Source organism: Platichthys flesus, chromosome 15 (genome assembly GCF_949316205.1).
Source record: "Platichthys flesus chromosome 15, fPlaFle2.1, whole genome shotgun sequence".
In the NCBI taxonomy this organism is placed as follows: domain Eukaryota; kingdom Metazoa; phylum Chordata; class Actinopteri; order Pleuronectiformes; family Pleuronectidae; genus Platichthys; species Platichthys flesus.
In genome coordinates, this window is record NC_084959.1 from 15,987,743 (window position 1) to 16,014,654 (window position 26,912).

General features: G+C 41.5%; 1 pseudogene; it reads left to right on the top strand.

Annotated features, from left to right (window-relative positions):
- LOC133969862 (gap junction alpha-3 protein-like) overlaps positions 1-19,651 on the top strand; it is a 33,722-nt pseudogene extending 14,071 nt beyond the window's left edge.
- Positions 19,652-26,912: the final 7,261 nt, after the last annotated feature.

Sequence of the window (26,912 nt, forward strand, 5' to 3'; positions counted from 1 at the left end):
CATGCACATATTTAAAATATAGAGGAATCATATCACCAACATCACCCGACTTAGAGGCTAGCAGCCATTTTACCCAGTTGTTCTAATCCACCCAGGGCTGCAGGTCCCATCTATCTCTGTGCCTTTAGCTTCCTTGAGTGGCCTTAAACAAGTGTGTCCTACGTAATCGGCTCCTCCGTGCAGGGAGTGTGCACGGCCACTGCATTGTGGCATAAATACCGGGGAGCCCCATGATGTAAAGGCTTTCGTTGCTCATTAGAAAGAGCTGACGGTGCAGTAAAGCCTCAGTCTTCCTCCGCAGTGCCTCACAATGGATCGACACCAGAAGATAACACTATAGTGCACCAGTCTCTAAGAAGCCTCACAGCTGCACTGCTCTCCAGATCCAGTGGCCCCTGGACGCAGCATTCCGTTACCGCAGCGATGATGCTCAACGGGAAGTCGCCCCACTCTAAGAGGATGCCACCAGTAATTGTTGTCCACACAATGATATGAGGTTTTTTTTGTGCAGCAGTTCAACGTATATTCAATAGCCTTGCAAAAGTGAGGAGATTTATGATAAGATAAAACAAAAGTGCAGGGATGAATCTCATAGGAATAACACTACCCATTGATTTTGTCACACTGGTTCTTGAATCAGTGAATAGCAGTCGCTGCTTAAGCATGTGTGTGTGTGTGTGTTTGTGTGTGTGTGTGCAGTCACACATGCTGATATCAATGAATGCAATGTTCCATTTTAGCTCAGCAGTGAAGATGAGTGAGATACCACGTTTGGTCGGACAACCCCTCCAGTTACAGTCTTTTGTGATTAGTGAGCTCATGTGTGTATGTTATCTGGAATGCAACTCCCCCATCTTATGGTGTTGCTTGTCACGGCAGCTGAGTGAGAACACAAAAAACACACACACACACTCATGCATGCTCATACCAATATATATACATACAGATATACATGGACAAACAGTTTTCTTTCTTTTGCTCCTGATATATAAGTATAAGATGAACTTAATGCTATTTGATCCCTTTAGTCGCCCTTCTAAAAAGTTTTCACTCAAACCAACATGAAAAACAACATCTAATCACTAATTATACTGGACCAAGACAACAATGGCAATCATAACATTGTCAGAATCTGATCCAGCTATTTCCCCTTACCTCTGTGCATTTGCTTGATATTAACTGACTCTGTCTTTCTCCCTTTCACCACCCCCCTTGCTGCCCTTTTCCTTCTCTCTCTGTCTCTCTGCAGGATCCTGCTGACAGTGGTGGTGATTTTCCGGATCCTGATCGTTGGCATCGTGGGGGAGAAGGTGTACGAGGATGAGCAAATCATGTTCATCTGCAACACCATGCAGCCCGGCTGCAACCAGGCCTGCTACGACAAGGCCTTCCCCATCTCGCACATCCGCTACTGGGTCTTTCAGATCATCCTGGTGTGCACACCGAGCCTGTGCTTCATCACATATTCTGTTCATCAGTCCGCCAAGGCACGTGACCGAAGCTATTCTCTCCTGCATCCGTATATGGACCACCATGGTCACGGTCACCACGGTCGCCATCACGATCATCACCCTCGCAAGCTTCACTCTCGCAACATCAACGGCATCCTGCTGCACCCTGACAGCAGTAAGGAGGATCACGACTGCGAGGTCAAGGAGATCCCTAATGGACCCCGAGGACTCCCTCAAACACACAAGAGCTCTAAAGTGCGACGGCAGGAAGGAATCTCGCGTTTCTACGTCATCCAGGTAGTGTTCCGCAACGCGCTGGAGATTGGCTTTCTGGCCGGCCAGTACTTCCTGTACGGCTTCAACGTACCAGGGATGTTTGAGTGTGACCGATACCCATGTGTGAAGGAGGTGGAGTGTTACGTGTCTCGTCCCACAGAAAAGACCGTGTTTCTGGTCTTTATGTTTGCTGTGAGTGGCGTTTGTGTGCTGCTCAACCTGGCTGAGCTCAACCACCTTGGCTGGCGGAAGATAAAGACGGCCATGCGCGGGGTGCAGGCTCGAAGAAAGTCCATTTGTGAAGTGCGCAAGAAGGATGTTTCACACCTGTCCCAGACCCCCAACCTGGGCAGGACCCAGTCTAGTGAGTCAGCCTACGTCTGACAGAGGCTTCTCAGCCAGGGTGCTCGAGAACCTCTTACATTTTGTAGAAGAGCTTTTCCATGGCTCAGGACCCCAGTTCATTAGGGCACAAAACTCACCACTGCATTATTATTCAGGAGCACAGACGGACAGACTGTGTGGTCATGATGAAGCATCAATTTAAAAAGTAGAGACTTTGACACTTGAAGAAAGATGGATCACCTTCCTAAAAAATAAGCAACTGTGTTGCTGAAACAAAGGTTACACCTGATGTGACATGCTGGAGAGCTCTGCTCTGCCTAGGGACACTAGGTGCCTTCAAAGAACCCAAAAGATACAACTGAGCAATTAAGTAATACTTAATGATATCAAATTAAAATGAAAATAACTATGTCTGAGGTCAAATTATCATTCTTTTCATTATTTGCCTTTGCTGTAGGTCAGAAATAATCCCCTCAGTTTCTAGTCATGTGCGCATATGCAAGAGCTTAAGCGTGTGCATGCATACGCATGTATGTGGGAAAAAAAGCCAATCTCTGACTCTGAGACTGAAAAATGAATGCTAAGCTAATCCGAGCTACTGAGAGAAAGATAATGTTATTTCTCATTGTCCATAGTCTTTGAGTGGAGCCATTTGGCAGACGAACAAGAATCTTTTCAAAACAAGTACTAAGAAACTTACACAGAAGTCAAACACAGAAAAAAACCGCAGTAGTAAAACTGTCAATGTAAACTGGTATTTGACACATGAGAGTATTTGTTGTCACTATTCTACTTCATATCTCTCCCTTCTGACTACAGAAGTCGGATGTTGCCCGGGAGCTTTGCTCGGAGTGAGACACATGGTGCATTGTAGATGAGTTAGATTTACTCCTTTCGATATGGTGTTACGCACTGCAGTGCTCCCCTCGCCTGCAAGGTGCACACTGTTTACTCTCAGAACTGTGTGCCATCAGTGTTTCCACTTTAGCTTGTAAAGTGCGATCACTGATTAAGGTGATTACTGGAGTTGAATTAAGATTTTATTTGTTTTTCAATTAAGCAGAACAAGTGTTGTAATCACAAATATTTTAATGTGTAATCTCAAGCTTTTTTTCACATGCGGATTTGGTGCCATATTTTCATTTTTTTTCAAAGTTACTGTACATAGATGAAATGTAATAAGTACACGTAGCCTTTTCCCTGTGCCGAATGGAGGGGCTTCACTTGGATGGGGAAACGGGGATTTGAGTGGGAATGAAGATTAACCATAGATTGCCAGCTTTAACAATATGTATTATTAACATGCTTTTTGTTAAGCCTTCACCCTCTAATGGAGAGTGTACTTTCAGAAAAGCGTTTTCCCCTATGGACTTTGAAAAAGGCATGTTACTCAAGCATTAATAGAATGGATAGATTATGACATGTATTTAAAAAGAGACTGTTTAATTTATTTGCATCCTGCTCCTGTGAAATGTAATACTCAGCATGCATGAAGATGAAAAATATAAAGAGGTATCAACATAGACTCCCATTGTGGGAATAATGAAAGAGAATAAGTGAAAGGCTCCTGAACTGCAGCAATAATAATAATAATAATAATATATGGTATGTGAAAAAAATATGTGAATAAATTATTATGCAAACAGAGATTGTGACTGTGCTGTGTTTAAGAAAAAAATAACAACTGCAGCTGCTGCTTTGCTTTTCTCAGGATATTGTGAGGTAAGTGTTGGATAATGGTATAAAATGAACATATTCTAAAAACATCACAACACCAACACCACCACTATATCACAATATGACAAAACATACTAAAAGTATTCAAAATGCTAGATGATAAAAGCGTTTTTTAAGCGTAATTTACAATTTGAGAATCCAAGTAAAAAAAAATTGCAGAAAGGTTTGCTCTTTGAGTGTTATATATCATAGTGGTGGTTAAAGCTATTAAAATGTATCATGTTTAAGAGGTGCTCTGTATGTTGTATATATAAAATCTTTGTCTGCAAAGAATGTCCAGCGTGGAGTCAAAAGTTTAATATTTAAAATGTAACAGAGAAGAAATATAAAGTATAATATATAAGAAACACTGAAGTGAAAATGCAGTTTAATAGAGTCATGATGTAAGTGCTTTTTTCTGTCTACCACCTGCTTCTGTCTGTGTAGGGTGGTGTTACTGTAACATGAGCTATACTTTGGCTTTTCCTGTTGTATAGAATACATAGGTATGTACAGCACAGAGTGCGACAAGGTGCTTTCAGCCGCACAGATTTAAAACACCCTTTAACATGTTTAATTCAAGGCTGAGAAATGATACATCTCTCAGAGATAGGTATGTGCACTATACAGAGTTTCTGTTGATAAATTATAGATACTTAACCAGTTCGCCTCCATGATATAAAACTCACGAGGAGAGCAAATCTACCATAACAGTTGTTTGCATAAGAACTCACTGCTTTTTTTCATATCCACACCTGATTACTTCTGTATTTGTGTGAAGATGATGTCATTTTCTACAGAAAGATGTTTGTGAGTATTATTCTTATGCCTTGTGTTGACTATAAGCTATTAGAGCGGAACTGATAATTTCAGTAATGAGTGAGGTTACTGAGAGAGGAGAGAGAGCGTTGTGTGTGTGTGTGTGTGTGTGTGTGTGTGTGTGTGTGGGGGGGGGGGGTGGTGACAAACCTTTTAGCGTTATTAAACCTTCAGTCGGTGCAGCAGCATGTGGCCACGTCCACTGGAAAACTTAAAACACAGTGGGACCAGAGGAAGAGCATGATGGAGAGGAGGGTTAATAAAGTTGATTGTCCGATAGGATGAATGAGTAATGAATGTTATTCATTCACTTAAAGGCCACACGGAGGCCTTAGTGACGTACCGATAGCTGTGATTGACTCTGTGCGGTGTGTGATATACATTTGCATCAACCAGCACCTGACAGAGAGAGAGAGAGAGAGAGAGAGAGAGAGAGAGAGAGAGTGAATGCCTGAACAGAGGCACTGCTGAGGATGTCACCCGGCCGGTTGCTGTGGTGACAGGAGGGCAGTAATGATGTTAAGCACCTCTGAGACTGTAGTAAGGGCAGAACCAGCACTGCACCGTCTCTCCTGCTGTTGCAGAGCAGCACGTTGCTCCAGTATACTCATGCATGGTGAAAGTTAGAAACACGTTGCGCTGTGCTCGACTCTGCAGCGCTGCGGCTACAACACCAATAAGGCTTAAATAAGAGGTAAGTGCACAAGTTACCCACTGAAGATGTTTAATTATAACAAATGGCTGACAACAATTTGGTGTAAGAATGTGGATAAGAGTAGAACATGTTTACAATGTTACATAACATTTAACTTATTAATCACAGGTAACAACATAAGTAAGCTCAGAACCCTAACTTAACCAAGTTAACCATCACCCTTCAGATATTGAAAGTATATCATTTCTATAATCTTAGTAAATGTTGTGATATTATGGTGCTGAGGCCCATTTGGGCTGAACAGAGCAACAGCCAGCATTGACTACCTACAAGTAGAGATATGCAGATGTGAAATACTATGGCAGTTTTCTTATCTACCACTTGTAATTTCACCCTGCTTGGCTCCTCATGCATTTAATCATGCAAATGGATGGTTTTAAATCACTGTGTAATCACAGCAATGGTTTGGGGCACTGCAGTGTTATTCATTTTGAATTAGAATATCAGAGTTCCACATATTATGCTAATATGCTGGGCCGCATGAAAGAAAGAGTTCAGATGAACACAAGGTAAAAAAAAAATGAGAGGACCCAAAACACAAAGGCTACAAACCTGCTGTGCAAACTATTTTAAAACAGACAAGTGAGTGGGAGTGCTGGAATATGGATGAGCAAGCTGGTGACAGCCAACAGATCACACCAAATCATTTTAATTAGAGTGAAGTATGAAATATTTAACTGTGAGCTTTAATATAATAATTTTCCAAATGAACTTTACCACATCCCTCCACTTTTCTGTATGCTGGAGTGCCTGAAGTGCAGTCACTTTCCAGAGTTTCCAAAGCCACCTCCCCCTTTTCAGTTCACCACTAAAGTAGGTGAAATGAGGACCGTGTGGGTTGTGTCGTTAGAGACTGACTCTCTGCCCCATGACACAGGCTGTCCAGATCTGAGTCTGAGTTTGAATTGATCATCATTGGGGTAGAGACCATTTCTACAAAATAGCTGAGTGCAGAACATAAACAAAACATTCCAAGACACTGTGAAAACAAAATCAAGAGATGGCAAAGTTTACGAAATAGCAAGACATGTAAATGTCTCTGGATAAATACATCATGTAAAAGGAAATTCAAAGCAAAAAAAAAAATAGATTAAAAGAAACGAATCAGCTAAAACAAGACCAGCTGGAGGTGAAATGAGATTCAAAACTTTGTTTGCCACATTCATGCTCACCTTTAACAACTGAATATGAACATTCACGCCAATGAAATTGTATCAAATTGTATGTTTTAAAATAGGAAAAAAGCTCCATATATTTATATACTCCCATTCATACAAATACAAATGCCTACATAATATTACACTATATATATACATTTAGCAAAAATGGGAAGTATGTTTGAGGGTTGCGGCCTCTGGAGATGATGATCTCTGGATGGGGTCCTTTTTTGCCGCCCACCAAAAGGACACAACCACACTCTTAACATGGCTTCACCACAGTTGTATGGAGGGTTACATGGTGACAACTGGCAGAGGGAGATGATGGATACAGAAATGATGGTTTTTTTTGGCCCCTTATTTCTGAATAAGGAAAAATATCCTAATTTCTGTAGATCTTACTGCAGTCTAGATTTGACAGAAAACCTGGATTAGACGTGTGCATTGTTGTTGTAGCCACAAGTCAGATCCTGTGTGATTGTTAATCTGTCTCTGTAAAGCTCAGTGAGCTCTCCACCACTGTTTGCTGTCCTGCACTGGTTCGGACTTTGACCATTGTGTCTGTAATTAGTAATAACTGACTGATTATTGATTCGCCATTCACAGACATTCACTCTTGTATCCTCATCAGATGTGCAGCTGTACTGTGTGACCTCCTCTTCACAGCCGATTCATTATTATCCAAATGATAAGCAGCACAATCAGAATAATCATTTCATTATTCCTCTCCTGTGTCCCGTGGATATTCCCGTCTCTGCCTCTCCACTCATTCATAAAGATAAAATTGGCATCGGATTATTCCTCTCTGGAGCCTGCTCCACTCGCAGCCTCTTAATGTCTTGGACCATCAATTTATGACAGTCTCCATTCTGCTCTCTCCGAGCGACTACCTCCCCTTTCGTGATTTCCCTGCTTGGCACAGTCTCTCTGCCCTTCCTCTCTCCCTGTCTCCATATGGTCCTCTCCTCCACCACCTGACTCATTCCTCTCTCTTTCCACGACATCCTCCACCTCCACATTTCATCCTGCCCTCCTGCCTCCATCTGACCTTCTCTATCTCCGCTCAACAGGGCCCTGCTCTGGCTCCTCCACCTGCCTCTCACTTGAATTGAGTGCAATATGTCCTTTTCTTTCAATGCTCGTTTTTTCATGCGGCTATCAAAGAAGCTGAAACTACCCAGTCTTCCGCTGCCCCCTCTTCTCTCTCCTAAACTGTCAGTGACCCTGATCCCTTTGCTCTCACCAGAAAGGATTTTGTCTCCAAAGAGAACACTGACAAAAACTGAGACAGCAACGGCTTGACAGCTTTCTAATCTCTTTTATAGGAGAACTTTCCCCAGTTAACACTCGAGGAAGTGTGGAGCACACAACATGGACAGCTGAGACCAAAAGTCAGTTTGATTTAGATTTCCAGACCCTTACGTCTGTCTCATGTCTTGTGAAATTATTTAAAGCTGCTCAACCACAAGCTTTCTATGAGGCTGCTCTGCCATTTTACTGGATTAATTCACCCTTTGGACCTTGTCAGCTTCAGACGATGGTAAAAATACCCTCAATATCCTGCAACGTGTTCATGAGCTTTGATAAGGATAATGTAGAAAAGAGGAAAAATACTGTGGTAAAGCGACATAAGACACACGTGTGTTGTCTTCTTAGCGTCTCGTGATAATAAATCCTTCATCACTTACAAAAGACTGATGATGTAAGCTGCTGTTGGTTATATGAGGACGTACTTATTTTTCTAATCTGCATGGTTAATATTTGATATGTTAAAATCCATACGGACTTGGATGGACATGATTAAACTATTACCCTAAAATGTCTTAAAGCTTCAGTGTGTAGAATTTAGTGACATCTAGTGGTGAAGGTGCATGTTGCAGCTGAAAAGCCCTCACCTCACCCTCCTCTTCCAAACATGACCTTCAGTTGTCGAAAAAACATAAAGGTTTTTATTTCGTCCAGTTTGGGCTACTGTCAAAAACATGGCAGCCTCCGAAGAGAGGACCCCAAATAAAGTATTTAAATAAGAAGGGCCCATCCTAGATCACAGAAAACAACAATTCATACAGTTTAGCTGAGAAAACATCACTAGGATTATTTGATATTCAATATCTGCAAATAGATCCCTTTCCCCTAAATCTTAACCACTGAACCTTAAATCAGTAAATATAGAGGCGGTTTTGGGTTTAATAGGTTACATGTGAGTGATTCCACTGTAAATTCATCATATCAGTGTGATATGTTGTGTTTCCAACAGACTCTGTAGAGGCTCCTATACTGAACGTGGAAAGGTCTGCAGCTTTCTCAGATGTTTCCTTTTTCTGAGGCTTGCCATTATCATCCTGTGGCGAAACATGTCATGTATTAACATACAGCTTCTCCCTGCATCCCCTCTGTGAGACAGAGTTAGAATTCAACCAACAATAACATCACAATACATAAAATAAGGGTGTTTCTTTGTCTGTTTGCTAGTTAACAGAATTATGTAAAATCTACAAGACAGATTGCCGCGAAACATGGGGGAGGGTGTGGTATGAGAAGAGCCCATTAAATTCGGTGCTGCTCCAGACCAGAGGGCACTTCTGGGAATTATCTTTATTATTGTGAGACATTTTTCAACATGTTTAGTTTTATATATAAATTAAAGAATAATTTGTGGAACTTGATGAAAAAGGTCAGGCATATTTAGGACTTTACTGAGATCTGTAGGTGTGTGTAATTTCTACAAACAAAAATATGGATTTGGTTAATTTAAATGTGGTTTCATGAGAGGACTCTTGTGGATGTATGCACTCTACTGAATGTCCATCTTGTCTTCTGTGTGTGCCTGTACCGGGCTGCATCAGAAAACAGGACGGAGCAAACCTGATCCAGAGATGGATGAGGGCATCGGTGACGCGCATAGTGCTCTATATACCCAACATTTAATTGTGCCTAATGGTATGAGAGTCAGCTGTACTCAGCTCCTTTTCACAATATAATGACCTGAGTGCAGCGAGGATCACTTCTGCACCGTGGTCACCATGTACCCCCCTTCTGTGTACCTCTACCTCCTAGATCAATAAACAGAGGCCACATAAATTAAGTGGAAGTCTAATCTTATTTTGTAATTGCACCAGATAGCATGTAGTTGGAATTCATCAGCGGTGTGCAAAGACTTGAAGCTGAATGCAGCTGATCCCACTGCAGGTTCTGAATGTTTTTAGATAAATCATAGGCATGCTCATGTTTCTAAAGAATAGGTTGTATAAAGTGATTTGAACATGATTATAACCAAGTAATTATAGCAAATTGCTGTTATGAGGCACTAACACACAACATCTCCACCTTCAGCAAATCCATTGCAGGGCAGAGCTCTTTTTCTCTGCACAGCCGGCTGCTGCCTCACAGCATTATTAGAGGGGGGAAGGTGCAGAGCAGAGGATTTATATGGACATTCAGGGGTCAGAGTTTGCAGGCAGAGTGTCAGCAAAGTGAATGGTGTGTTTAGAGGCCATGGCATCACACTGAAACACAGCGCCTTCAAGAGGACACTACTACTCACTACAGTTCCCGTGTATAGATTGATAGGTATAGATTTAATCCAAAGAGCGGAAGGGTAAAATCTGTTGTGAATAAATGAGGAGTGTAAATAGATGTTTCCTGCTGTGTCACACTGGTATTTTGTCCTAAAGGGTCAGATAACTGCCGGATCACCCGCAGGTTTTAATCCAGGCTTCTTTATTCATTCCCATATCTCATCATCACACCTCCCACAGCTCACGGCTGCTGATCTGTGGATGTGTGCATGACATGTAAGGAGGGGATCAAAGTGTGTTTATTAATTCAACGTTGTGCAGGTAGCTGTGAGATCCAGACAGCGTGCAATGTCTTGTCTTTATCATTGTCGGTATGGTAGTTTTATTCCTTTGATGTACACTGAAAAGGAAAAATTTGACTTACCAACTGAAAAACGTACTTCTGTTGGTGACAAACATATTAACTGATTAGCATAACTTAGCGTTTTTATATAATACATTTTTCAGAGAACCTGAATAACTACAGAATGATGTCTTATATGATTCAATGTTAAAAATGTTAAGGTTAAAGGACACTTTACTATAATAATAATAATAATAACAATAATAATAATAATATACTTTCAATGGACCACTCTGCAGGGACCCAGTTTTGCGAACCTCAGTTTTAAGCTTTATTTGGCCACAGAAGCCTTCACAGAAACATAATGAGGACCTCAGTTCTCTGCTGAACATAATGACTGAAGTCAACATAACATCAATGGGTAAACGATTAAGCAGCATCCTTGGATTGCTTCCAAAAACATTAAAACTTAATTAGTTTTATTATGTTGATAAATACACACAGAGATTCAACTACAAATTAAAACATGCACATTAAGAAAACACACACACACTTTTTACATCATGTGATTTTAATGAAGTGACAATGATTAGATGTTTGTGAAGTTAAATTAAACATCTGTGAGTACATTTCAATTTTATATCGATGATGAAAAAATAGGGGGATAAAATTGAGTTGAAAAATAAAAAACCACGAAGAAATTGCACAATATTTTTGCCGTACATGGTCGCTCACTGCTCTGTGTGTCCTGCTTCAGATGTGTCAAAAGTAGAGATTAAATTTCCCTACCTGGATGAGGGTGCCTCTGCATGTCTGTGCATGTGTTTGGGACTAATAAATGCATCTTAATCTTAATGGCAGCCGATCTGCAGGCACATGAATACAGGAACTAAATATTAACATACAGTCGAGCATAATGTTAATCCATGTTCATCATCTTGGCTTGTTAGCGTGATAGTATTTGCTGATAAGCACATCTTAATGATGAGCTATTTCAGCCTGAACCAAAGTGATTCACCGACAGACCCTCCCCACAGAGCTAAAATCTATTAATTTATCTGTTTATTTTCTGACCACTTTACTTTAATTATTTATAACTGTCAGAGTCAGAAACCATGGGACGGAGTCTGACACTCTGCCTTTAGTTGAACATCAGGATAGTTTTTGTTTGTTTATTGTTTGTTTTTTGACCCAAAATAGGTTTAGTGTTGAATTATTAATGCTGAGGATGAAAACAGCAAAAATCCCCCCTTGGAGCTCACTTCTTCTTCTCCATCTATTTAGCTTATTTTTCTGCAGAACAGCGTCAGATGCTACATGCTGATGATGACACCACAGTTTTGTTTCCACCTAGCAGCTCTTTTTCCAATTAGCACCTGCCAGCAGGGTCATCAGCACCCGGCAGCGAGTCCATCTACATGAAAATAAAATTAAACCTGTTAAATATGTGCACATGACGAGGACAACGCGGCTCCACCCCCGTGAAACTAAATAATATGTTACACACTTCTTGCTCAGTGTGGAATATAATGCTGCTTTTAGCTGTTTGCACCATGTCTGTGGAGTTAATGGTACATCAGAGAGGAAAAAGCAGAGAGAGGCTGCTCCCCCTGAGCCACCAGATGTTGCTGTGGTGCAGAAACAGCCTGTACAAACTCACAGGGGGATTAAAACACTGCCAACACTGAATTTCCCACTTTCCTGCAAACGCAGCGTTTTCTGAGATGCAAAGATTAAACACAAGAACGAATGAATAATGATAGAGATGGCATGAAACGCCTCGAGTTCTGGACATGTGATAAAGCACCACAGACTGGAAATAAAATGTTGAGTGCCCATCCCCCCCCCCCTCGCTCACAGCTCACCTACATGTGGAATTTTTCATCTGTGTGTATCTCACCATTTACAAGTTTGCTGGATAATGTTTCCCATATTCTCACATACACACACAGCCGTCCGTCATCTGGTGGAGCAGGAACTCTCCTCCAAGTCACACCCCCTCTGAGTCCTCACCCACCATGTCAACCGGTTCACTGTGAATTCAGAAGACAAGGTCGTCGCCAGTGCCGAGCATTTACTTAAATAATAGTGGCTACACCAGAGACCATAACAAATCAATTACGAGTAAAAGTCTTGGATTCAAAATCTGACGTAAATATCACCGGCAGAAATATTCATTATGTAATATTAATTAAGCAGACTGACTGCCTTTATGACCATGTGCATTAATGTGTGAGCAGCAATTTACTGTTGCAGCTGTGCAATATGAAGCTATTCATCTTTACAAGTATATATACTACAGGGTACTTTAAATCATATAATTGTAATTTATCAGATTAAAATTGGTTGATAAAAAGGGTGTAGTCTAAAAAAAAGGAAGCTTTAAAAAAGCTCAATTAAAAAAATCCTACAAATAGATACAATACCAATTGTTACATGTGTTTGATCAACAAAAATATAAAAATATTATGGTTATTATGATTATTATTGTTATTATTTAGAAACAGGATTTGTGAGCACACTCCAGTCCACAAAGAATCCTCTCAGGTTGTGATCATTAACTCAGACGTAACCCTGATGACACATTTTATAACTGGGTGTTGCAGTGACACAAATCATGGCTGACGCAAGCCTGTCCCAGCGTGCCCCCCCCACCCTACACTGTCATGACTGACGGGCTCCGCCGATGACCTCATACATTACCCAGGTCCTCATGGTGTTATCACGCCTGATGTCAAGGTTTGGTCTCAAAGCTGTCCTCTATGGACTTGCTCCCGTCGACACGGTTGACTGGAATGCCTAGAAAGGAGTGTCCCTGCTGGTTGTCATGGAGACCGTCTGGACGTACAGCTGTGTCTTCCCTAATGACGTTGCGCACAAGGACGTGAGCCACTTCCATCTCTCACGCATTCCCGTTGTGTGGCATTGGCGAAAAAATAACATGTGATGTGTCACATCCTGTTCTCCTCCTTCCTCTTTATTGTGTCTTGCCATGAAGGCCGGGCAGAGAGGAGGGGTGGACATTCCACAGCTGCCCGAGTTCAGTTTCAGACAGATTCTTTTCAGAGGCCTCAAACATCATCCATTTGCATCAAGGCAATAAATAATCTCCTGCATGTATTGCTCTTTAGCTAGTCGAACTCCCACACACTTCACTGTTGTGGAGGATCTTTATCATCCCTCCCTCCTCTCCTCCTAATCCCCTCTTGTACCGTGGCGGTTTAGAGGGAGAGATCTGGAGAATTCCTTTCAGTGACCACACCAAACTCACTCAGTCACATGCTCTCTTTTTCCTTCCCGTCCTTCTCCTAAATAAGGAATTACAATTTGAGTCGGGAAAAAGGGAAAGAGCAAATGGGCGGGTCACAGAGTGAAATTAGAGGACCTGAGGGCGTATCTCCCTCCCCTCTCTCTCTCTTTCTCTCTTGCTCCCTCTTTCTGTTGAATGTGGTGAAGTCATATATTTCAGACAAGGGTGTTTGCTGCATTCACGCCAGCCCTCCTGTACAGTGCACGTTAGAAAGAAGAGGAGCACTGCCACACAAGCTCAGATTCACCTGTACTCACCTGAAAGCTACTACACAAAGTAAGTAATACTCCTCATGGCCTCACCCATGAACCCCCGGCAGTAACATAGATTTCTTCGTTGCTTTGTGGTGCTTGTGGTTCATGCTGAGCAGGAAACAGGAAACAATGAGGTATAATGTATCACCCATTTTTGGTCGTACAGAGAGTGAGGCAGAACGCTCAGTTAAAGTTTAACTATTCCTATGCAGTTTGTATTCCCTCTGAATGACCCACTTTATAATCTGTAAAGTGTTGCGTTGTGGAATCCTCCTTATCTTACTCTCAGCTCTCTTCAGAGGAGCTCAGGGGCAAAATGTGAGGCCTCGAAGTTTCAGGGAACGTGCGCCGGTTCAGCTCCTGACACATCGCACATCAGGGACCCCTCAACGTGGAGCCAGTGCCGTCTAATAACATGTCATTAACTACTTTTAATACATGGTCTGAACATCAGCTCCAGACAGCTCAAGATGCAGCAGGAAAACATGTGTGTTTCACATGTGTCGTCACATTTATGGAGCAAAGTAACACTTTATGTGCAGGCGAGTGCTAAGAGATAAGTGAGAAACTGTGACTTCATGCGCTGTGCCTCTTATCTTCAGACTTCACTAGAGAGTATTGAATTTACAATGTGGCTCAGCAGCAGCAGCAGTTGGGATTGTGCAGGACAAAGGGAAACATGATCTTCGATCTCTGTTCGATAACTGCTTTATCCTCTGTATCACGAATGTTTCAGAACAAACCTGTTGAACTAAAGCAGTCAGTAGTTCAGACGCTGAATAATTGTAAAAAATGTATTAAAAAAACCTCCTTGTGACGCAGCTTTATGTAGCCATGTTGCAACAGCAAGAAAGTTGTGAAACATCTTGTTACAGAAGACGTCAAGATACTATGATTCAGAAGAAATCGGTTCCAGTGAAGAGAATGATAAATAAAACAGTAACAGCTGGAGTTGCATCTGGGTGGGACACATTAACCCTCTAATGGCACATGGGAGCTGATTAGAGCGCGTAAACAGAGAGGAGTAGTTTCTCTATGAAGCAACCAAGTATTCAAATGTGCCAGCATCAAGGGAAACAGAGCATTAATGGAAAAGCTCACGTCAGACTCCTGGACTACTGAAAGTTGAAAATGGTATTTCTTATTTACCATTATCTGATTGTAACAGTAACTTGTCCTGCAGCCGTGGTGATCAATACAAACCTAACAATGACGTTATGAATGATTAACTAGGACAGGGGCAGAGCTAGCACTTTTCTAAATCAGGGGCCACAATTACGCAGAGGGGACGATTATATGTCTAATATCCATGAATCACTCCTGATTCATTAAAATGCACATTTAAGTCATTGCCTGTTTACTGTTAACTCTATATCTTTGAGCAAAGTCACACATCATTGAATATATTCTGAAGATTCTTCCTCTGCCAAGCACATTGTGTACTTTCACAAAACTTAGACTTTAACAAAATGTACATCTTTATTGTTAGTATTGTTTATGACTAGTTTGTTTAAAAATAATAAAAGGGCTACTGACAGGAGAGGGGGACTTAAGGGGGCCAATCAGATTTCCGCTGGGGCCAGTGTCCCCCTGGCCCTGCCCCTGGATCCACCTGTGAACTATAAGACATGGAAGTGTAAGTTTATGCCCAATTTGTTACATTTGGTTATCAGCTGGTTACAGTTGTTATAAGTTGACATAACATAGGTCACCCGGGTGATTTAAAGTGAATGAAATAAGTGTATGTATAAGCTACACGTAAATCCTTATTGAAATCAAGTCAGTAACCTCAGCAGCACACTCATTCATTATCAACATCCTGGTTTTTATTGTTGAGGCTTGTAGCTGTGGCTCTAAGATTACAAGACGTCAGAGTAAATCCCTGGCCGCTGCCAAATGATTTGTTAAGCGTAGAGTTTACTAACTCAAACACTTGAACACGCACTCTGTTTGAACAGCTTGCCCTTTTCCATGTGTGTTCAGTCTTTACTATGAACTCCACATTAAAATCAGTCCTGCAATTGGCGGAGTAACAGCGGCATGAGCTAATCTTGTGACATTCAATCACTGGCTTGCTGTCACAAACTGGCTCTGGTACAACTTAATGGACAGGAAGAGGCTTCTCCTGCACAACCTCAGACAATGAACAGAGTGGGATCTATGGCCGCCAGGCCTCCAGGGCAGAGCTGTTGGACACAGCGATGATTTGTCAAACTATCAACACAGATTGTGTAACACTGACAAGCCTCTGGTTTGCAAGGGGTGGTGCCATTCTGGCCTTAGGGCACAAATGTACTTCATTCTTTATATTAAATTTTGGTTTTCCGGCATTTTTAACAGATGCATGTCATTCTACGTGATTTGTTTAGCTTTTTCTTCCATAGCCCAGAAAAAAAAGAACTCTTATTGATGCACACATACTTGGGCAGGAAATGAAGAAAAGTAAGAAGGGGGGGGGGGGGGACTTTTCCATCTGCCATAAGCATCTTCATATGTTATCTACTGTGCAAGACATTCAGAGATGGCAATGGTGGGTGTGCCGATAGCTGAAGAGATTGGGTGCACACACAGCATTGATGCATATGCCTTCAGCAGCAGGTCACAAGTTTGACCCACGGCTGGCCGGACCATTTACTGCACGTCATTCTCCCTTTGTCACGCCCTATTTCCTCTCACTCCTTCACTGTCTATCTATATAAAGGCCAAAAAGATGTCACTGAAATGTGTAACTGCCTGTGTAACTCATTCCGATCTGTCAAAGCAGCAACTGCATCATGGTGGCGAACAAGTTTCCACTCATTCTCTCTCTCACAATTGAACAGGCTCAATGAAGTTTTTTGTTTTTGCTGTATCCATTGTGAGAGCGGCAGTTTGTTTAGACTCCTGTTTGGACATGCACTACCTTTGTCAGGGAGGGAGGAAGGAAGTGACAGTTGAGCAAGCAAACAGGATGCAGGAAGCAGGGCCGCTCTGCTGAAGCTAACAGGAAGCTCTTAGTGCATTAATAAGTCAGATAGGCGGATCGTAATTCCTCAAGACACTTAGCATTTACAACTTCCATGTATAGAGAATATAGAATAATGACAATAGCATGGTCTGAGCAATGGAAGTAGAAACCTTCACTCTGGTAATGACTGTGAGAAGATGTGCGCGTCGCATCATTGCAATTACAAAAAGAACATGATTAAATGTGCCCTCCTGTTTTATAGAGAGGTTGACACACACACATGCACCTCTGCCGAGCTTGAGTTAGTGGTTTGACATTCTGGGAAATACAGTTTCTCACTTCCTGGTGAGAGATGAGATGAGATGACTCACTGTCGGCCAGAAACTGAATAATCACGATCGCTTGAACAATAAAAAAGCCCCTGGATGAAGCGAGGGCCCCAAAAGTTTGCAACATTCATTCTGAAGGATTGGAACTATGTAGGAAGTCATAAAAAAACAGCTTGAAGCACATTCATGCAGCGTATGCACGCATCAGGAAGAGATCGACTTAACTCCTACTTGAAAGTCAGCCAGGTCTGTGGGTGTGAGCTGGGCAGGGATATGAATTGGACTGTTTTTATATCTATCAAATATCCACAATGAAAAGGACTTTAAGGAGTGACGTTTGCTGAGCTTTTTGCTAATCTAGAGACAACGTTCCCTTTCAACAGGATCAGCATGGCAAACCACGGCCCTTCTTACGGTCTGAGCCGCGAGGTTCAGAGTAAGATTGATAAAAAATACGACCAGGAGCTGGAGGAGCGGCTGGTGGAGTGGATCATCGCCCAGTGTGGTTCAGGCGTCAAGCAGCCCGAGCCAGGCAGGGTTGGCTTCCAGAAGTGGCTCAAGGATGGACGTGTGAGTGCTGGCATTCAATAAACGTAAATATATAGAATCGTAAGTTTGCCTTCGTGTACAATATTTACAAAAGAGTCTCCTCCTTGTGTCCGCTCTAGTTGCTGTGTGAGCTCATCAACAGCCTGTGCGGAGACAACAAGCCCATCAGGTCCATCAAGCCCTCCACTATGCCGTTTAAGCAGATGGAGCAGATCTCCATGTTCCTCAAAGCTGCGGAAAACTACGGAGTCGTTAAGACCGACATGTTCCAGACCGTAGACCTCTTTGAAAGTAAGCTGTCCAGCAGAACTCATCTGTGTTATTACAACAGAGTCTTTGGCAGAGTTACAGCTGTATAAATAAGGAAATGAAGCCACACTGAGTGCTTGAAGTGTCATTGTCTCCTCGTGCATTCATTTGAGATTGTTGCATGTGTTCAGGCTCCGACCTGGCGGCTGTCCAGAGGACCCTGATGTCTCTGGGTAGTTTGGCAGTCACAAAGCACGATGGGAATTACAAAGGAGATCCCAGTTGGTTCCATAAGTAAGTTTGAGCTTTTCCCCCTCCAATGCAACTAGCCTGTTAAAACAAAAGGAGCTTTCTTTTTCAGTGCTGAGGAATGACTTTGTTTTTATGCGTGCAGGAAGTCCACAGGGAACAGGAGAGACTTCTCAGAGGAGCAGCTGAGTGAAGGCAAAAATGTCATCGGCCTGCAAATGGGCACAAATAAAGGAGCATCTCAGGCCGGCATGACAGGCTACGGACGACCCAGGCAGATTATCAACAACCCCTAAACCCGCGCGCCGCTGTAACCCTCCCCCCCCCGATACACTCCTCCCTCTGTCCTCTGAAAGGCCAGTCAGCGGGGATGAAGCGACTTGGACTCTTACCTTGGCCATTAGGAGAAATGTGACGTGACTGCTTTCAAGACGAAACTGGACCAAAAACTGGGGACCAACGACAACATGTGCACACACACGACGCACACTCCACGTTGAGGAGACACACACTTGTAGAGAGCGTCAACAGTATTGAGTGATTAGACCTTCCGACAGGGCGTTTACGACTACGCTTTTAATTGTACATATTACTTTTAAAAACATCATTCCAGTTGTTTTGCATCCTTTAGGTCACTACCGTAGAATCAAACAGGCTTTTACTTTCTACAAACCATGCGATTTTTAAGATTTCCTACCTTCCATACATCCACTGCTTTCAGTTCATCTCAGTACTCAAGAAATGCAATACAACAAGTTGTCTGTATTTTATCGGCTACATTTCTGCAACAGGATAACGCAGCAAAGCTTTTTGTTGGGGCATTCAGGGACTACCTCATAGCTTAGATTTCCAAGTTTTTCATGTCTTAAACAACAAAATCCACATTTCCACAGGGTTCTTATTTTGTGCTTTGTATCATCCGCCAGTGTTGCTATGCTTAAAAATCAATAACTGGACGTCAGGATGTCCTTGAATGCACCACCAATGGGAGTTCAGCAAATGTTATCTTCTCCTACGAGCAGGGCCAGACAGCTATAATGCTAAACTTAAATAAAATGAATGATAAAGAGTAAACTGAGCACATGGTTCAGAGTGAAGACTTTCCATAGCATATTTCACACCTCTGCTGAATCATTGTGAACTGGAATGAACTGAAACAGATAAGAAGTGTATTCATTGCTGTGGTTTGAAATACATTTAAGTAGAAAATCTGGAGTTAATATGTTACAACAAGAGAGAATTCCACCTGTTTTGGAAAAATCTGAATACATTTTAAAAGTAAATTCTCGGTTAAGTGAAAAAGTGTGTGTTTCACCTGCTTTGTGCATTTAGATCTCAGTTCATTTCTATTAAACATTGGACCTTCTTTTTAGATTTTAACATCAATTGGACGATATTGGAATAAAGTTTGATTTGACTGAAAAGACGCCTCTTGTGTGCTGATTAGATGAACTCACAGAACAGTGAGCTGTGTTGACACCTCCTGTGTGGTTTATTGATAACGTGGTATCGAGGAAACAGTAAAAACGAGGAATTGACACATGGCAACCCACGATAAACATGTCAGTGTTTTTACAGGTAACTATAGCCTAGTGCTGAGCTGTGTTTGTTTTAAACCAGAGCTGTGCTCCACACAGAGATAACAGTCGGTAACAAAAAAGGTGCAAAGTGCCAAAAGGTGGGAGGAGAAAGAAATGATGGAGGGAGTATTGATGGGTGGGGATAAAGCCTGGATTTTTCCTGGCCATGTTATCTCTGGTCGGATGGAAGGAGAGAAACAAAAGGGGATTCGTATCTCTATCCCCTGCCAAGATTTTGTTTATACTTTGTTTTTACTTGAGCTGTACAGCATGACCGTCTCAGAAAAAAAGGCCAGAGATGGAGACGATAAAAGAAGAAGGCTTGGTTTGATGAAGAAAAAAAGATTATTTTAAAAGAAAAGACAGTCGATGGAGTGAGACTGTGTGGGAGATTAAGGTGGCTGGGGTCAAAACGCAGAGCAGGTCAAGACAGAACAGGACTGAAGAGGTCAGAGAGCGTTTCCAAACAAGGAGTGACCGCTGCAGAGGGAGGATAAACACAAAGACTTCCTCTTCCTCTTATTCACAGGAAAGTGTGTGTAAAAATGGATTGGCACAGAGGGTTAAAACGGTAAATCCATGAGCAACGACTAGCGATTTAAAGGACAGTGAAGACAACACAGTAAATATGCACTTTTTATCCTGTATTTTTAGGTTTTTAATCTATTCTTTTAATAATAAAAACATCAGAAAATTGCTTTACTTTTACTTTACACTTTATTATATTAAATAGTTCATAAAGCCTCTGCTGAAGTGAGCTCATCTGCTTTTTATAGGCCCTTAATATTTAATCTCCCTGCATGAGGATGCAGCACATTATTATCTGCAGGGAAGTGGCTGTCGTCTCAGTCGTATAGTTTACATCATTATAATTTTCAAAAGATCTTTATTATTTCAACAGTTATATTTATTTCAGCAAACCGGTTCGGCTTTTGCACATGTGAGATCCGAGAGCCTCACCCTACTCAACACTTAAACTGGAATTTATTTCACAGGTCCATTAACAGAATGTGTCAGGACTTGCTGGGACTCTAGATTCCTTCTGGTTCTACATACCAAACATCCAGGGCCGTGCAAGGACATTTAGGGGGTTGGGAGAAAATAAATTGCAGTAATATATCTTTTAGTGACACATTCATTGAATTAATAACCCATTCACAAACAAGGATTATTACACTCAATAACAGTTGACTACAACATTATTAATTCACACAGTGAAGATGGTTTTGCTTGGTTTCATATATAGTGTGCATATGTAGTGGCCTATGTGCTGCTCTGATGCTTTTCATTTCACAACAATGACAAACAGTGTTGAGGCGTTTAAACACTATCGTCATGACAACAGGGAGGACAGGTGAGGGAAACACAGCCTTGCTGCTGCCCTGCAGGGGGCTGTGTTCATGTGCATGAATTGTGATGCGATGAGGAAACTCATCAGATCCTCATTAGAGGGTCATGATATGAAAGTAACACATAAATAGTTTCGCTCTGTATGTCTGTCGTCTCTCTGTTAGATTCAGTAGCACTGATCAGTCTTTTCAGTGAACTTTAGCACGTGACAATCTAAATAGAGTAAAATCCTTCATGACTGTTTTGCATTGTTTCAGGGTGTGGCCTTTAACATTTTATCACTTAATCAAACTCTATCCAAGACGATAAAATCTACTCCCTCATTTAACAATCTTATCAGCTAATGTTGTGAAGTGTAACTTAGTGAATTAATGATCAATTGATGAATCAGTGAATGGCTGACTGGGAGCTGAGAGTGATATCACCATGTACATGCTGGTTACAGCAGGTACTTACTGAATCTGTGCTGACAAACCCAAGAGAAAAGAACTCCCTTCTTTGAATATCCACCTATCTTTGATCGAGGTATTTAAAAATACTCCAGAACAGAGGCTCAGTGAAAAAGAAGTGTTTCTATTTTTACTCTTATTCGGAGTAATGAGGTAACTATGTAAATGTGAGGTCAAATTTAACACATCGCTTTGAAGCTGAGTTTTCATAACTCATAAATCCATTTCACTTCTGGCCCATCACACCACCGAGGAACGCAGCTTAAATTAATGAGATTTCAAAAAAATTCACTCGTCCCGTCTGAAACATGCCCAAACAAACTTGAACAAACATCCTTATCTGACGTTGTTATGTCTCAGTCTTTTTAAAATGTCTGCCTATAATTTGTTGCAGAACGGTGGTGCTGGCCTTTCTGATACAGGAGACATTTTTTTTTTCATTCCATCAGGGTTTAAATTAAAGTGTGGAAACACCAACACATCGGTGGCCTCACTGTAGTGGAATGAACTTTGCTGCCATACAGGGGCATAACTGGGGCGACGATAGCCTGAGGTTACAGAGGTGGTATTTTGACTGGAGGGCGGCCAGCTCCTGAGACTGTCTGGGAAAATGTGAATGGGGGATCTGATATCACACCTTCTCCTCCTGTAACTGCCCGGTGTAAATTAGGGCGTTCTATCTATAATATGTTTACATGACTAATTGTAACATGAGTATGTAATCACCTGAAATTAAGAATCATGTGTTTCGATGATCTAGGAATAAGCTCTTTACATTACAAGTAGGTCCTCCTCCATGTCGGCCATGTTTGTCCAGTAGTCCAGAGCAGACGAACACTGCCTCTAGGAACAGCGTTTTGTGTTTTTTATGTTCCCCTTATGTTCTGCAACATGTTTGGAAAAGGGTGCGAGAGCAGGGGTATTCAGTTGCAATCTGCAACCTCACCACTAGGTATCACTGAAACCTTCTCAATTGAGATTGTGACAGCTACCTCTGTACTAATGAGCAAGGTAAAGGCATTTACTTACAAAAATATCCATCGCACATACTTCCATGCGCGTTTTATGTTGGCATGGTTGTTAATCAATATATCCACTAGGGGGCAGTGCAGAGTTGAGAGTTTCTGACAACACGAACATGGAAGTTCGTTAAGGAAGGTTGTGATAACGACCTCTTAGGAAAGAGGGACAAGCAGCTATTTGTCCCATTTCCTGGGCCTGTAGTGTCTTACCAATTAAAAATGTCTCTCATCAGACATTTCTTACTCATGTACAATGATTGACTTGCGTAAACTATTGGCTACACTGCAAACAAATATGGAAGAAACGAACCACATGCAAGTGCGGGGAGAGAAGGTTCTGCCTAACTCTGTGCATTTATCTAACGTTGAGCAGTAATAAGCCAAACAAGGCCAAAAGGCCATTTCCAAATTTCTTAAACTTAGTCTTGGAGAACACCTCAATGTTACGTTTTTTACGGTCACTGAGTTGATGCAATGACCCTGAGTGACGCATTGGAAAAAAGCTGTCACACCCTTCTTCAGAGGAATTACTTCAACCTCCCAGAGTGGGTTTTCTGACATGGCCATAATGTACATGACCAGCACAGTTAGCGGGTGGGAAGCCTGTGAGGGATTATGTCCTTTCATGACTCGGACTGGCTGATGTCCCCGCAGAGTCTCATGTAGTTTCATTCATACAGACATCAGGCGTGAAGACTTATGAACGAAACCACACTAACGTACTGAATGAAGAGAACAATCTCAACAAAAGGTCTGTTTGTTGTTGATTTTTTGCCCCACTCAAACACCAGAGCAAGCTTTAAATTAAACTAGTTGAAACAGTTGAATGTCTGTTTTTCCTTCTATTACAACTGGTCAAAGTCCATCTGCTGATGAAGATCATGTGAAATGAAAAGCCCCAAAACAGCTGCCAATGGAATCTTTTTTTCTGAAGATACATTTTAGTCCCTTGTCCACAGTCGTTCTTCACTTGTGGCCACAAAATCAAGTTATAACCAAGGGGAAATGTAAGGCTTGTGTATACGTTACAAAGACACATTGTTCTTTTCTTAGAGATAGAGTTGCTTCAGTTTCCCACAAAGATAAAACCGACTATTTCAGTGGTTTTTCCCCCGATTTACACCCTTTTCCCCAATAGGAGATCGATTGCACCCTTTTAAACATTCCTGTAGGTTTGAATGTCACATTTCTCAAGTTAAATCTATACTTTGGGGAAGCCCCTAAGTTCTTATGATATATGTTTTTATGCCTTACAATAAATTCCTTATCATATGAAAGAAGAGAATCAAAATGTAACATGCTTTGTAGACGTGTTAGGGTTTGTACACAGGAAGATATACATCTCCTTTTTCCACAATGCCCTTCAATAAATCTCACAACAAAAGATAATATTGTATGTCTGTAGCTATCTAAAGAGTCCAAAGGGCAGCTTGTCCTATAGAGTTGTTTGTAACCCAAACAAAAATGCTGCTTCTTATTTTATGAGAAAGGCACGACGGCATTAATTAACAGTAGAGCAAATGTTAGGCTGCTTTGGTTTGTATGCAGCGGGGGGATGTCGGTGTAACGACTTCAAGTAAACATCACAGACTGCAGTCAAGCCCTGATTGCCCTGGGTGAAAGAGAAGTGAGCTGGACAGCGTGACCCTGACCTGAGACCTGCTGAATTAGCTTTAGAACCAAGACACTTAACGAGAAGTGCAGGGCATAAATCAATGGCTATAAATGAAAATTCGATGACCTGGTCGTGGAGTAGAAAGAACCCGTCGGGATACTTCTGTACTGAGTGATGCAGACGTGCGGTTTCATAAGATGTTATGTCGGTATAACGTATTTAGCACCTGAAGCCCTGAATGGTTTAATAGAGCTCTAACTTGCTGTGTAGATCCTCTGAGTATAAGACTGCGGTGAGCATGAAGATTGAATATGTGTGTGAGTGCCTGGATGAGTCATGGGCATGAATAAGGTTGTTTGTGAACCACAGAAGCAAATCTCATGACGCCTGTTTGTGACATAACCTGCCGTACTGTATGTGGCAGCGATGAACAGCAAGAGGGTGAAATAAGTATCAGGTGGGAATGGAGAGAAGCAGGTGTTTCCCTTACAAACAGTCTGTGGCCAAATATTGAAATCGGAAAAAGGCTAAACGCAGAGCGAGGAAGACGAGTTGAGATCCCGGAACAAGCTGTTAAATATTCATGAATCCTCAAAGTTCACTTTTAGAAAAGGCTGCTTTTGTTGAAACATCTTTCAGCTGGTCTGTTGAAACCTGCCAACAACTTAGAAACTATAATTCATAAACCTTAAATAGATCCAGCCCATACAGTACCTATGCCAAGGCCCAACACTTCCCTTAAATTCAACCAAGCTGCTACTCACTCTTGGATATCAGTCCCCCAAAATATGCTGGATTTTTTTTTTCATGAAGATCAGTGAATATTAAAACAGATATATCTTTCTGCTTAGTAAAATGACTCAGTGGAGTGCATACCTGCCAACGCCCAACAGTTCCCTTAAGAAATTATATTAAATAAGTTTGAATTTTCTTTTTATCTACAACAAATTAAACACACTACCATAAACAAGTCTGTTTTGTCTTCATCCATATCCTGAAATTATTCTCTGAGAGAACAATGATATAAAAATATGTTTTTTAAATAAGACTAGAGCTCTTTCACACTCTTTCTTTTCTTTACTCATTACACATCCTACCACCAAGTTTGATGGGAATGTCCATGATAGGTTTGCCATAATCCTGCTTACTTACAAATTAAATTAACACACACTAGAACATAACCTCCTTGGCAGAGATTAACCAACCATGACAGTCATGAACTTTATCATGTGACAATTGGTGCAGTGTTTTTGCAGAGGAGGGGGGTTCCTCAGTCAAAGCCATGTGGCCGTTCTTGGTTGGACATCGACCCCAAAGTCAGTCATAAGAAATCATGTGTTGGATAACATTTTTTACTGCTGCTTTATCATCATATATGTGACTGAAAATACCAAAGAACCACCTGGATGACGCAGGTTCCTGCACTTACTGTAAAATCAATCCTGCAGTATCTTGTCGACATGATGCAAGTTTTGCCCTGCAGCCAGTCACTATGAACCATACAAAACGGTTGTAGTTTTTTTTGGAACTTCTGCTTTTATCATGACCACATGTCCACATCTCCTTCCTGTGAAACCTAATCTGATTGTGAACCCTAAAACTGACGACAGATTTAACTTCAACTTTTGACCAAAAAAAAACAACAAAGGCAACAAGAGTCACAGCACAAGCACATGGCTCTGGCACACGATGACATGTAATCTGAGAGCCATCACACTATAATACAGTTACATCACATGGTGATTTAAGAGGCTGAACCCCATGAGGGGCATTTGACCAAATTCCCCATATTAAAGAATAATGATTGGATTTTGGGAATTTATTTCGAGGACACAATCATCTTTGTCCATGGTCCAATCAGAGAACCACACCATCAGTATAGGACTGGTGTTCTGAGGAGCTTGCATCATTAAACTGAAGTGGTAAATGAGCTGGAATATGTAGTTCACGGGCAGAGTTCCTGCTGTGATCCGATACAGCATTAAAGCTGTAGCCTGAAGTAGACGGTAAATGGGTGTAAAACTCTGATTTGCAACCACACACCACCGTTTGTTTATCAGACATGGCAGCATATCCCAAACTCTGATGTAACGGGTACATATGAAAAGAAACCCATTGATAACTGAGGGCTTATCTTCCAGGAAAGAATTCACAAACATGGGGGAAAAAACTGAAATGTAACTGCTTTGATTCTCTATTGAATTCTGTGTTGGAAACATGAACTCATAATGTGAATCCACAGATAATTACTCAACGTCATTTAGTCTTGTGTTTATAGAACTTATCTCTCAATAGACTGTCCGTAGAACAGGCCTCCATAAATAGAGCAACATTAAGAGTGAGCAAATGGTTTATTCAGCAAGTATTTTACAACTCGCCAGTGATCGCACTTCAGCACGCCTAACTAAATGTTTAATGAGGACATTTAAAAAGGAGATTTCCTCAGAGCGCTGCAGGTGAGTTATTACATAAAAAGTACCAACTTGATGTTAATGAATTAATTAGGCAGTGACAAACTGAATAAAACAGAAGCAGCAGCTAGCGAGTCTTGTTGGTGGCCATAGTTTCAATTATCTGGTCAAATGGCTCCCTCTGCTGGTGAGCAACAGTAAAACATGTCAACCAAATAATTCTTAAATCACTAAATAAATAAATAAACAAATACTTGA